Genomic DNA, 12,108 nt, shown 5'->3' on the forward strand with positions numbered 1-12,108 from the left:
CAAATGGCCACGTTTTGTTGAATGGGCAGGGTATGGATCTTTAAACAAAATCATGATATCACATGATATCAGTCCAGTATGGAACAAGAGTTAGGGCAGCTTGCTTTAAATCCTCACCAAGCAATGAAGTTCACTGTATGGAGTTTGGGCCAGTCACATGCTACAAACCAAAACTGTTAATTCAGCCCCCTTATGTACTGCAGGAAGCCTTTATTCCTTAATCCGTAATACTTTGGAGTCCACGTCTCCCTAATGGAAGTCATGTACCCAGCAGGGTCATAAGAACCCAAAGGAATAGAGGTCTCCTGCTTAAGGGGACAGAATTAACATCCTCATAGGGTTAGTAGGGTTATTCCATTCCCAATGAAAATTCACACAAAGCCAGCCATTCCAGGTCAAATACCTTCAAGACTTGAAACAATATGCCCATATATACATGACCAGAACTCTTTCCTTACTAAAATATTATCTACTTGACGTGGGGGGGGGGGGGAAGGGAACCAGAATTCCGTCCAAAGAACACAGCCACAAAGCAGTTTTGATTCTCCCAAAGCAGATGAGGGGTTAAAGAAGGAAACTAAAATAGTGCTAACAGCAGCAATTTGTTAAACTGTTATTAGAAGCAGGGGCGAAGAGGACAGGAACTGCATATTTAATATACTGCTGCTTTCAGTGAAAGACAGCCATTACATAGATGCATTGGAGCAATCTGTGTTGGTCTGGAACATTAATACCTGTAGTCACAACATAATCACTGTGGAGCTGTAATGTTCAAGGCCATTACATTCAATGCTTACTAAAGAAGCAAATGAAGAGCTACAATAAATGATTACTGTACTAAGAAAAGTCAGCTCCACCACAGGATAGCAAGGTTAGATACAGCAAGTAACTAAAATGCCAGGAATCTTGAACTGGGGTCTCTGGCAGTGGCGTCCTGCTGATAATACAACTGTGCCTTCAACACACAATTTTTCATACAGAACATTGTCATACAGCTTCAACTAAATTGAGTGTTTACCATATTACCAATTGAGTTCAGCACTCCTGTAATAGAGAGATGCATACCATCCCTCTATTACAGGGGTGTCAAATAGGGTTGCCAGGTCCTTCTTCGCTACCAGTGGAAGGTTTTTGGGGCAGACCCTGAGGAGGGCGGGGTTTGGGGAGGGGAGGGACTTCAATGCCATAGAGTCCAATTGCCAAAGCGGCCATTTTCTCCAGGGGAACTGATCTTTATTGGCTGGAGATCAGTGGTAATAGCAGGAGATCTCCAGCTAGTACCTGGCAGTTGGCAACCCTAGTGTCAAACTCAATTGTTACGAGGGCCGTATATGACATAAATGTCACTTGGTTGGGCCGGCCTATGCCTTGCCAGCCCAGATTGAGAGTGGAGTGGGGGGTGGCTGCCTCGGCTGGCTTGTGGGCTAGATAAAAGCTCTTGTGGCTGGATCCAGCCTGCGGACCTTATGTTTGACACCCCTGCTCTATTAGTTCCACAGCCTCAGGCATGAGGAATTCCTGGTGAAAACACTACTCCGAACAATGTGCTATGACATCATAGTGAGCAGGTTCAGCCTTGATGCCACATCGGGACCACTTGCATTTCAAATGCCATTCTGTCCTCGTTCACTGCACCACTTGTACTTTCATCCTTAAGAGCTTTGCCTTCTAATATTATTAGAAGTAGATCCAGCATAAAAAGCTATAGCCTTCGTAATTCACAGTTATAGTTTGATGCTGGTGTTCCCTGCAAGGAAAGCATACAACACAAAAGGGAGGTGCATCTCTTCATACTCAAGGACACGTATGGTGGACACAGCGGGGAACTATGGTTGCCCATACCTCTCTGGCACATGCTTACTTTGCATCTGGACGCATGCATCTCCACAGGCTTCCGGTGTAACCACAGCAATCGAATTCTCCTCTGCAAAATTTGAGCAGGTGCATTTATAGAAATGTACGCTTGTGGATTTTATACACTTCCAGCATTTTCTGTTGGATCAATAAAAATTTCTACCTGCCAAAATCAACTAATGCTGAGCAGCCTTTTCTTTTGCAGGATTTTCTATAAACCATTAAAAAAAAAAGGTGTCTTTATGGTAATCTTATCTCAAAAACAGTATCACGGTTCTGGAAAATGTGTAGAAAAGAACCACCTAAGAAACTAAGGGTTAGAGGAACATTCTACACACAGCAAGGCTAAAGTGTTTGGGCTTTTAAAAGATGGCTAGGATGGTTAAGAGGTTTTTAAAGTTATGCATGGAGCAGACAGGGGATAGAGCAAACTTTCCTGCACTCTACTGTAATATCGAAACTCACAGGCACCTCAAAACACTTATGTACCGCAGAAAAATCAGGTAGTTCTTATACAATTTTCCTGCCCACCAACCAGCATTGGCAGGTAAGAGTGGTGCCTACAATGGGAGACATTGGGCATGCACTCTTTGTGAAACTTCTGGAGAAGAAGAAGAAGGGTTGGTTTTTATACCGCAATTTTCTCTACCGAAAGGAGTCTCAAACCGGCTTACAATTGCTTTCCCTTCCCCTCCACACAATAGACACCTTGCTAGGTAAGTGGGGCTGAGAGAGTTCGGAGAGAACTGTGACTTGCCCAAGGTCACCCAGCAGGCTTCATGTGTAGGAGTGGGGAAACCAACCTGGTACACAAGATTAGAGTCTGCCACTCATGTGTAGGAGTGGGGAATCAAACCCGGTTCTCCAGATTGGAGTCCGCTGTTCTTAACCACTACCACCACGCCACTCTTAACCACTACACCACACTGCAACACTGAATATTGCAATGTTGTATTTGTGTCCTTATTTATCTAGCAGATTTATATACTCTCTTGAGACCTGCTCAAGAGTTTACAAAGTAAAAACAATACAATTAAATCATAAAAAACAACAACATAAGAATGATCAATAATAATCCAAACCTGAAAAACAAGCCATAATTTAAAAATGGCTAAAATAACTCAGGAGAAAAGAGGACCAGAATCTTTATAATGACTCAGTCTTTGCCCCACCCCACCCCGACTTATTTTAGCCACTTTTTTTATTATACTGAAATCTGATTCCAGCTGTTGGGAAAAGGGAATGTTTTTCAGTTGCTGCTACTGAGCATCTCCAGAGGACTGGAGGATGCTCAGTAGCATTTAGCAACAAAACTTGACAAGTGTATGCTTCTGCTGATAAATAGCAATATAGCATGCCTCATTATCTGGAACTGGACACAGGTTATACTCTGTACCCACAGGAATATGTGACCGCTGATCAAAGTTACCTCAATCTTAAGTATTTTATGGCACTATATGAACAATCTATCTTAATGACTACAATTATTGTACTCTATCACATGTTGAGTAGTTGTATTAAATAAAAAACAAAAACGCTTGTAGCCTGGTAAATAGACGTCATTAAACAGAGATCTCAAGGGAAGGCCCAGATGGCATGTCCGCCTCTGTGTTCTACTACTCTTTTCCTGTCTCTACTGCAAATGCCACATCTAATTTAAAAAGGCTTTTAAAAACAATCGTTTGTTTTAAAACACTGAACACTTAAAGGCAAGATGGTTATTGCAATTAGAAGTCAAGTTTTAAATAATCAAGAACACTACTTTGACCCAAGAGAGAGCCTAGGAGGACATAGTTCGAATCCTACGTGCATAATAAAATCAAAGGAGAGTCTTTGGCAAGCCTTCATTCCTTTCGAGGGCAATAGAAAAAGCAACCCATTTTCACATAGGAGTTTGCCACTGCCTCTACGCAGTGTGTGTATTCCCCTCAGGCATGATTGCCAGCACCAATGTCCACTGGCTCTCTTCCATGGGCTGCCAGCAAATACTCCCCCCCAAAAAAAATTCCTCAAAAAAAATTGCAAGGAAGGGAATTAAGTCACATTCACATGGTAGTTTGTTTTGAGAAGAGATTGCTATATACTGTAAAATAATTTGGACATTAATTTGTATCTTTAATAGAATCATGTAAAATAATCTGTATCGTTCATAGAATCATAGACAGAAAGGACCATACAGGCCATCTAGTTCAATCCTCTGCTCAATGCAGGATCAGCCTAAAGCATCCCTGACAAATGTTCGTCCAGTCGCTGCTTGAAGACTGCCAGTGAGGGGAGCTCATCACCCCCCTAAGCAACTGATTTCGCTGCTGAACTACTCTCGCTGTAAAATAATTTTTCCTAATGTCCAGCTGGTACCTTTCTGCTTATAACATAAACTCTTTATTTTGAGTCCTATCCTCTGCTGCCAACAGGAACAGTTCCCTGCCCTTCTCTACGAGTCAGCCTTTCAAATACTTAAAGAGAGCAATCATGTCCCCCCTCAGTCTCCTCTTTTCCGGACTGAACATCTCCAATTCCCTCAGCCTTTGCCGTAGGACTTGGTCTCCGGGCCCCTGCTCATCCTCGTCGCTCTCCTCTGTACCCACACTATTCTGTCCACATTCAAGGGGGTGAAGTCACTTTGGTGTGTTTCTGAAAGCAAAGGTTTAGAGTGGAGATTCAAAGTTTGCCAGAGACAAGGGAGAGGTGGGGAAGAGAACAGTTATGGAAAGGAGTCCAAGGCAAACAACAGATATCTTCTCTTCTACCGTGTGGTCTAGTCATACAAGCACCATGACCTCTAAGACGTAATTTATGAATTATGTTTCATTAAAGTTATCCAGATGTTGAGAAACTACACCTTGTTCCAGCATAGTTGATTCCAATGTGAGAAGTTTGGATTTGGTTTATGGAGCTTTGCTGACAGTCAGCAGCAGTTATGAGAGAACATCAGTTACAGAAGCCATTAGTACACCGGTGTCAAACAAACATAACGCCTGGGGGCTGGATCCAGCCCCTTGAGAGCTCTTATCTGGCCCGTGAGTCAGCCATAGCAGCCACCACCACCCGCTCTCAATCTGGGCTGGGTATTCCACTGAGGAAGCCACCCACCTCAGGCCCGATTTGGGCTGGCGAGCCCGCTGCAATCTCACCACCTGAGGGAGCCAACTCCCCCTCCCCTGCTCCTAATCTGGGCAGGCAAGGCATGGCCCAGCCTGACAAAGTTATATTTATGTCATATCTGACCCTCGTAAAAAATGAATTCAATACCCCTGCATTAGTAAAACAGCTGGGAATCACTGCTTTAGCAGCATAAATGATAAAGAATAGCCATGGGAAGGACAAGGGGCACGAGACTAGATCAGAGCCCAACATACTAAGTACTTCCTCTAAACACAATCCCAGACCTCTCTTCCTGGATCACTTTAAAGATAAAGGGACACTCACCCATTCACTTCCTTCTCTGTCCAAGAGATTATCAGATTAACTCAGGGAAAGCATACCATAGGTACCATCTCTTTGAGGCCATGGGAGCCACTAAAATCATTAATTAGTGAGATTGTATCTGATGTATCTGTAATACAATCTTGCTGGTCTTCAAGAAGAAGAGTTGGGTTTTATACGCCGACTTTCTCTAGCATTTAAGGAAGAATCAAACCCGCTTACATTCACCTTCCCCTCCCCACAACAGACACCCTATGAGGTAGGTGGGGCTGAGAGAGCTCTAAGAGAGCTGTGACTAGCCCAGGGTCACCCAGCTGGCTTCATGTGCAGGAGTGGGGAAACAAACCTGGTTCACCAGATTAGCAACCACCACACATGTGGAGGAGTGGGGAATCAAACCCGGTTCTCCAGATTAGAGTTCACCGACCCAAACCCCGGCTCTTAACCACTACACCATGCTGGCTCTTCAAGGATCTACTGGACTCAAAAAGGACATTGCAGAACTGGAAACAGTATAAAGAAAGGGCACCAAGATGATTAAGGGGTTGGAGCACCTTTACTATGAGGAAAGGCTGGAAGGATTGGGCCTTTTCAGCTTACTGTGGAATTCACTGCCAGTAAAGTGATGACCACAAACCCAGATAGCTTTAAAATGGGGTTAGGCAGATTCATGGAGGAGTGGTCAAGCAATGGCTGCTAGCCATGGTGACTGAAAGACACCTCCATATCCAGGGGCAGCAAACTTCTGAATATCAGTGCTGGGAAGCAGCAGTGGGGAAGCACCTCGTCATCTATGCCTTGTTTCCCTCCAGGGTACTTGGTTGGCCACTGTATGAGACAGGATGCTGGACTAGATGGATCACTAGTCAGATCCGCCAGGCTCTATTTATATTTCTATGACCAAGGTTACATTTTCAGGCCAAGTCTGACTTTCTTCCTCTTAGACCTTGTACCCAAATATTCTCCAAAGGAAGGCTGAAGAGAGGGAAGCCACCATTCCTTTTCCTGTGCCAGTAAAAACCTTGTAAGAAAAAGAGGAAGGGCAGAAGCTGGAGAAATGGGACCTTCATATATATCTTGGATGGGGTGTTGACCATGATTAGACATTCAAGATATGAACTAATATTTCTACAAGACTTCTGGTTCAGCACATTTTCACTGACATCTGCATCCCTGGGATGGTGCACACAACAGTCGTTTGCTGGACTATGATTAACAAATATGCAGTAAACTGTGTCACTGTTTCTCCATTATGGAGTGCAAAGTTCCTTCATGCTTAAGCATTATAGTTGTACCTATTGTTAAGAATAACCAGGTTGTCTCAAGCCAGGATCTGAAATCAAGTTTGTATTCTGTATCAATTAAAATGACACCCGTTTTTAACTCTGGTTTCATGGTCTGTGGTAAATTCCTAACCAGTTGCTTTTTTTTGGCAGAATGCACAGAAGGGGTTCTGAAACCTGTTCATCTTAAAACATTGTCACCCACAAGTTAGTAAATAATACCTCAAAGATACAGGCGCTTACAGTTTTCTTTCCATACACAGAAAAGTCCCTGCATGTCAGTTGTGGGGGGGACTCCTGTACTGACCAGAGGTGAAGAGTGGGCCAGCTGGACAATGGCCTGCATACAACAGAATTTGGGCCCACCCCTGTCAGTCAACATGGTAGGCAGTCTACCCTCCAGGCGGTAAGCCCATTTGAAGCTGGGCCTCTCAAGAGCCACTGGCACCCTCAACCAAGCAGGGTTTGGCAAGGGAAGAAAGGGCCACTGTGTGAGATGGCCCTGAGCCTTAATAGACAAGCACCAGCTGGCTGGGTAGAGGCAGGGTAGCCATTTAAAGGAGATGGAGGGCGAGGCTGAAGCCTGGCCTGGCCCAGTCACGCCCAGTTGGCAAAAGCTGCTGTCCCTCAACTCAGGGTGGTGGGGCAATGCTCAGGAAGGGGGCACACACCAGAAAGTCTCCCTCATGAAGGGCAGGGACTCAGGCCTGGAAGGACTAGCTAACTGACTACAGGGGAGGGCAGTAGAAAGAGAGGAGGAAGACTTGGGAAGCTTTTAATCCCCTTCCCCTCTCTAGTCTGAGGTCTCCAAAAGAGAGGGTGTGTCAACCCTGCTCAATATTGGCAGTGTGGAAGAAGACGAAGACGAAGAAGAGTTGGTTTTATATGCTGACTTTCTCTACCACTTAAGGGACTCAAACTGGCTTACAATCACCTTCCCTTCCCCTCCCCCACAACAGACACCCTGTGAAGTAGGTGGGGCTGAGAGAGCTCTAACAGAGCTGTAACTTGCCCAAGGTCACCCAGCTGCCTTTGTGTGTAGGAGCAGGGAAACAAATCCAGTTCACCAGATTAGCCTCCACCACTCATGTGGAGGAGTGGGGAATCAAACCCAGTTCTCCAGATTAGACTCCACTGCTCCAACCACTGCTCTTAACCACTACATCACACAATGATAGACAAATTGTGGTACAAAACCCCAGAAATATGATTTCAACTTTTGTGTTTGGGGTAAAAACAATTCCCCATTAGGTCTCCCCCAGAAAACAATGCCCTGATACAGCCTCTTCGATTAATCTGGAAAACATCTACCTCACCACAGAAAGAGATGTTCTTGGGGAAGAAAAATTCTCCATACCAACAACATAATTTACAACTTTTTCTATTGATAAAACTATTTTTGTTTCATTTGAAAGTCTGTTTCACGATATCTAAACACCAGGAATATGCAATGTCTTCTGCTAATACACACATACACAAATCATTGTGGGTCCTTTTTTACCCCACAATATATTGGAATTTGGTTTGGGATAGAAATATATATGTTATGCCAACGTTCTACTTGGGAAAGACTACGTCCGACTCTGACAACTTTGTCAGCAATGTTCTAAAATGTTACTATGAAGCAACATTTTAAAATGAATGAGTCATGGGGTAAGAAAAAGTGAATATAATTAATGTGTCATGAGAAACCAACTGATAGAAAAGTTTGGAACTGTGTTTTTTTAGAACAGTTTCTGGCTTAAAAGGAAGAGAGGATGCATTGTTGACAGAGAACTACATTTATTCGTTTACAGCCAAATGAGAAAGTTAAACATCACGGTGTTCAAAATACAAATTTCCATGTGACATTCTTAAATTCTTTTTTAAAAAACTAACAAAAATTCTCAAGTTTAAGAAGCAAACATCAAAATTGAAATGACTTAGGAGAGAGGGACAGAATCCTTGCTGGCATTGAAATGAAGAATCTGCAACAGAAATGAATATAGTATAGCAGAGGTCACTGCTGCAAAAATGCAATCCTGATCAAACATGCAGAGTGTTTAGTCCCTCACAGCAAACACGAACACCACTCTGTTAGAAAAATGAACGTCCTTCCTAACCTTTCTTTTATTACTCCAGGTTTGACTAACGTTTTAGAATGTAATTAACGTTGCTACAGATTGCTTTCTTGAATGGGATCTTCAGTGCTCCCGATAGTTTGATAATCTGTGGCACATTTAACAACATGAACTCCAAAGTGATGCATAAAGCAAGTGCGAGGGGTTGGGAGGGAATGGCACAACTCATCAATTTCTCTGAACAGCCGGCTTCTTTTAAGCCTATGGTCAAACAAGGCCTGTTCTTGCAACAGTGGGTTGTGATTGTTGAGCAAGGGATCATTTTATAGCAGTACAACAAACTATTCTGCTTTTTATATATATAAAAAGAAGACCGACCCACTGCTGATGTGCCTTCCAGTGTGGAAGGTGAAGAAAGCTACTAGAAGAGTGTAGAGGCACCTGGCTGGCCACTGTGTGAACAGACTGCTGGACATGATAGGCCTTGGTCTGATCCAGCAGGGCCTTTATGTTCTTATGTGGCTATACATTTGGCCTCTCTCAACCTCTGGGACAACACCAGACATAAGAGGAATGGTGAATACATGGCTCATCAATGGTGATTATCACTATAATGGACTGGCACATGCTTGTGCCAACAACACAACAATGGGCCACATTAGAATCCAGCACCACTGAAGTTGGGGGAGGCTAGCTTGGCACTTTGAGGTGCAGCTAAAAGATGAGACTGCTACTGTTTGTGGCACGGCAATCACTGTCAAACTAATTGTATCTCTGCGACACAACTAGGACAGTTGTGCATCGACTGTACGAGCCCTAGACGTGAATACTACATCTGCTGCAAAAAGATTTTAATGACCTATTGCCCAAAGGAATAAGATTAATTCATTTTCATAGCAGAAGTGTTTTGAGGATCACAATCTTATGTCTTGTTTCTATGGGTGAGCATGGCATTTTATAAGACTGGGTGTCGAAATTAGCCTGGGACCAGAGCAGGGCTAGGGAGACATGCTTGGTAGACTCTGTCCATTTGCCAAGCCTTTTATGCTATTTCTGGCTAATAGTAAGCAATTACGGGGGGGGGGGGGGGAGAGAGAGAGCACAGACTTCCTGATCAACCGAAGTAAGTGGAATTTCTTGCTTCTTTTGAATCCTCATCACAACATTTATGGCACTAGCACGTATGTGCTTAGGACTGAATGTTTCTACAGCCACACTAACATAACACTGTAGGATATTATGCCGATATTACAGTAAAATACCAGCATCCGAAGCAAGTACACCAAAACTTATTAAAGGATCACTATGCACATTTTCAATGGAGCAAAGTTTGTTCATTACCTTAAAACTACCCAACACTTGCAGTTTAACTTTAATCTTAGAAAACAAGTAATCACATCTTTTATCAGAAAGATTTTATTTTTTTCTTTTAAAAGTCACCTTTGTCCAGTGAACATGTGCGTATAATCCTGATGTATTTATCATCCAGAGATCTTTAACTGTCAAAATAGAAAAATCACTGCATTCTTTTAATATTTACTTCCTGATCCATAGTTTTGTATGATCCAGATGGACTATGACACTCTTGGCCCATCAAACCATTGCAAACAGAAAAGGGTTTTAAAAAAAAGATTTAGCGAACGTCTCTTTATATGATCTAAGGTTATAAATAACTTGAAACGCATGCAGGGGGATAACAGAAATCATGATTCCTTTTCTGAGAAATAAGACAAATCTAGTTGTAAACTTCAAGACAGGTTAAGATCATGCAAACTGTTATCTTTTTAGCATCCCAGGCACACACACACACACACACAGAGAGAGAGAGCTCAAAATGATCTTTAAAGTAATTATGTGTAACACTGGCAGAGAGATTAGGTGCAATGCTCAGAAAATGGTAGTGAACCAAGCAATCATCTTACAGCAGGAAAGTTTCAGCCAATGAAAGGGCGTAGCACTGGAATGTTGAAATGAACTAAAGGCAACATAAAAGATTGGAAGAAGATTACAGAAAGAAAGGGCTTAAGAGACACAAAATAACATTAAAGTAAGATGAAATAAAGCAACCTTCCTTCACTGGTGAACATGGACATTCACCACATCTGCTAAGTTCAAGTCAAATTTCAGTAACAAATATGCAACAGTTACAGTAAAACTTACATTATTTGAAACTCAATTATCCAAACAATATGCATTTTAACAGTCAAGTTGCTATGGGTCAAAGTAAACAATATTTTCATTTATTTCAGGATACCTTTACACATGTATCAACATCAGGCAGAATCCAGATTTTTGTTCGGACAAATGTGTCTCAAAAGCTTGTGCTGTTGGTATCATGTCTAAATTTTGTGTGCTGCTGAAAAAACAACCCAACTGATGTGCAGTTCCAAAAATTAATAAAAGTTCACAATTGTGTATACATTCTAGAAAGCATCGTGTTAAAAAGTGGCTTCCTAAAGAACTGAAATTCTGATTATCCTGAGGTGGATGCATTTTCTCTTCTACCTCACATTTGAATAAATAAGTATAATAGCCATTCCAAGAATAGAGACACATTCTAAACGGCAGTAAAAATTACCAGTCTAATCAATGACAGCCTTTATACTGTGCACATCTGCCAAAAGTTATCTGGTACAAGCATGCGAGGCAGCTGTTTATATTATGTTGTTCCTTTCTTCACTTTTCAACCACTTATTACTATGAAGATCGTGGCATACAGTTTCCTACTATCTAGTTAACCATGGCTGTGTACTACTGTGAATAATGTGTGTGATTTTTCTACAGTTATTTCTGTAACTGGCAAGCCTGTTTTTTGGGGAAAAACTCATAAGTTAGCAGCTTGTTTATAGCCAGTTGATAAACAAGCTTATATAAACTCGGGCCGAGTATAAAATGTAGACCAAATAAAATTTTGATCCCATGTTGTAACTTTGAAAGAAGAATGGCCCTGTTCCTTTATTTTAATTTGGATGAGGCTTGGACATTTTAAATCTAAGGTAAACAGGATGTGCAAGGTGCTAGTGCTTCCTGTGGCTTCCACATTTGAAACCTCTAAAACGTCTAACAGGGTGGGTCACATGAACATTCTGTTTGCAGTAGCCAATTCAAAATTCTGTCTCCCCCCCCCCACGACCAGTGATTTTATGTGCAAAAAACTGAATGCAGTATATAAACAGAATATGCCAAGTGGACTGTGAAATGGATCATGTAGAAGTTTAACTTACAAAATGAAGAAATAGATGATGTTAAATAAAAACAATATTGAATATAGCCTGTTGTCCCTTAGCATACCAGGTCTGTAAAACATTCTTACATGTAAACAAGTCCTTAATAATGATACAATACTTTAGGAGACCCACTACAACTGTTCATTTAAAAAGAACTTACTTTCAAGTAAGTGTGCTGAGCTAGTATCAGACCTTCAAGTGCGAAAGAAATGTACGGGGGCCTCATTCCAAATAAGTGTGCTTAACATTAAAGTGCAA

Source organism: Euleptes europaea, chromosome 6, assembly GCF_029931775.1.
Source record: "Euleptes europaea isolate rEulEur1 chromosome 6, rEulEur1.hap1, whole genome shotgun sequence".
NCBI lineage: Eukaryota > Metazoa > Chordata > Lepidosauria > Squamata > Sphaerodactylidae > Euleptes > Euleptes europaea.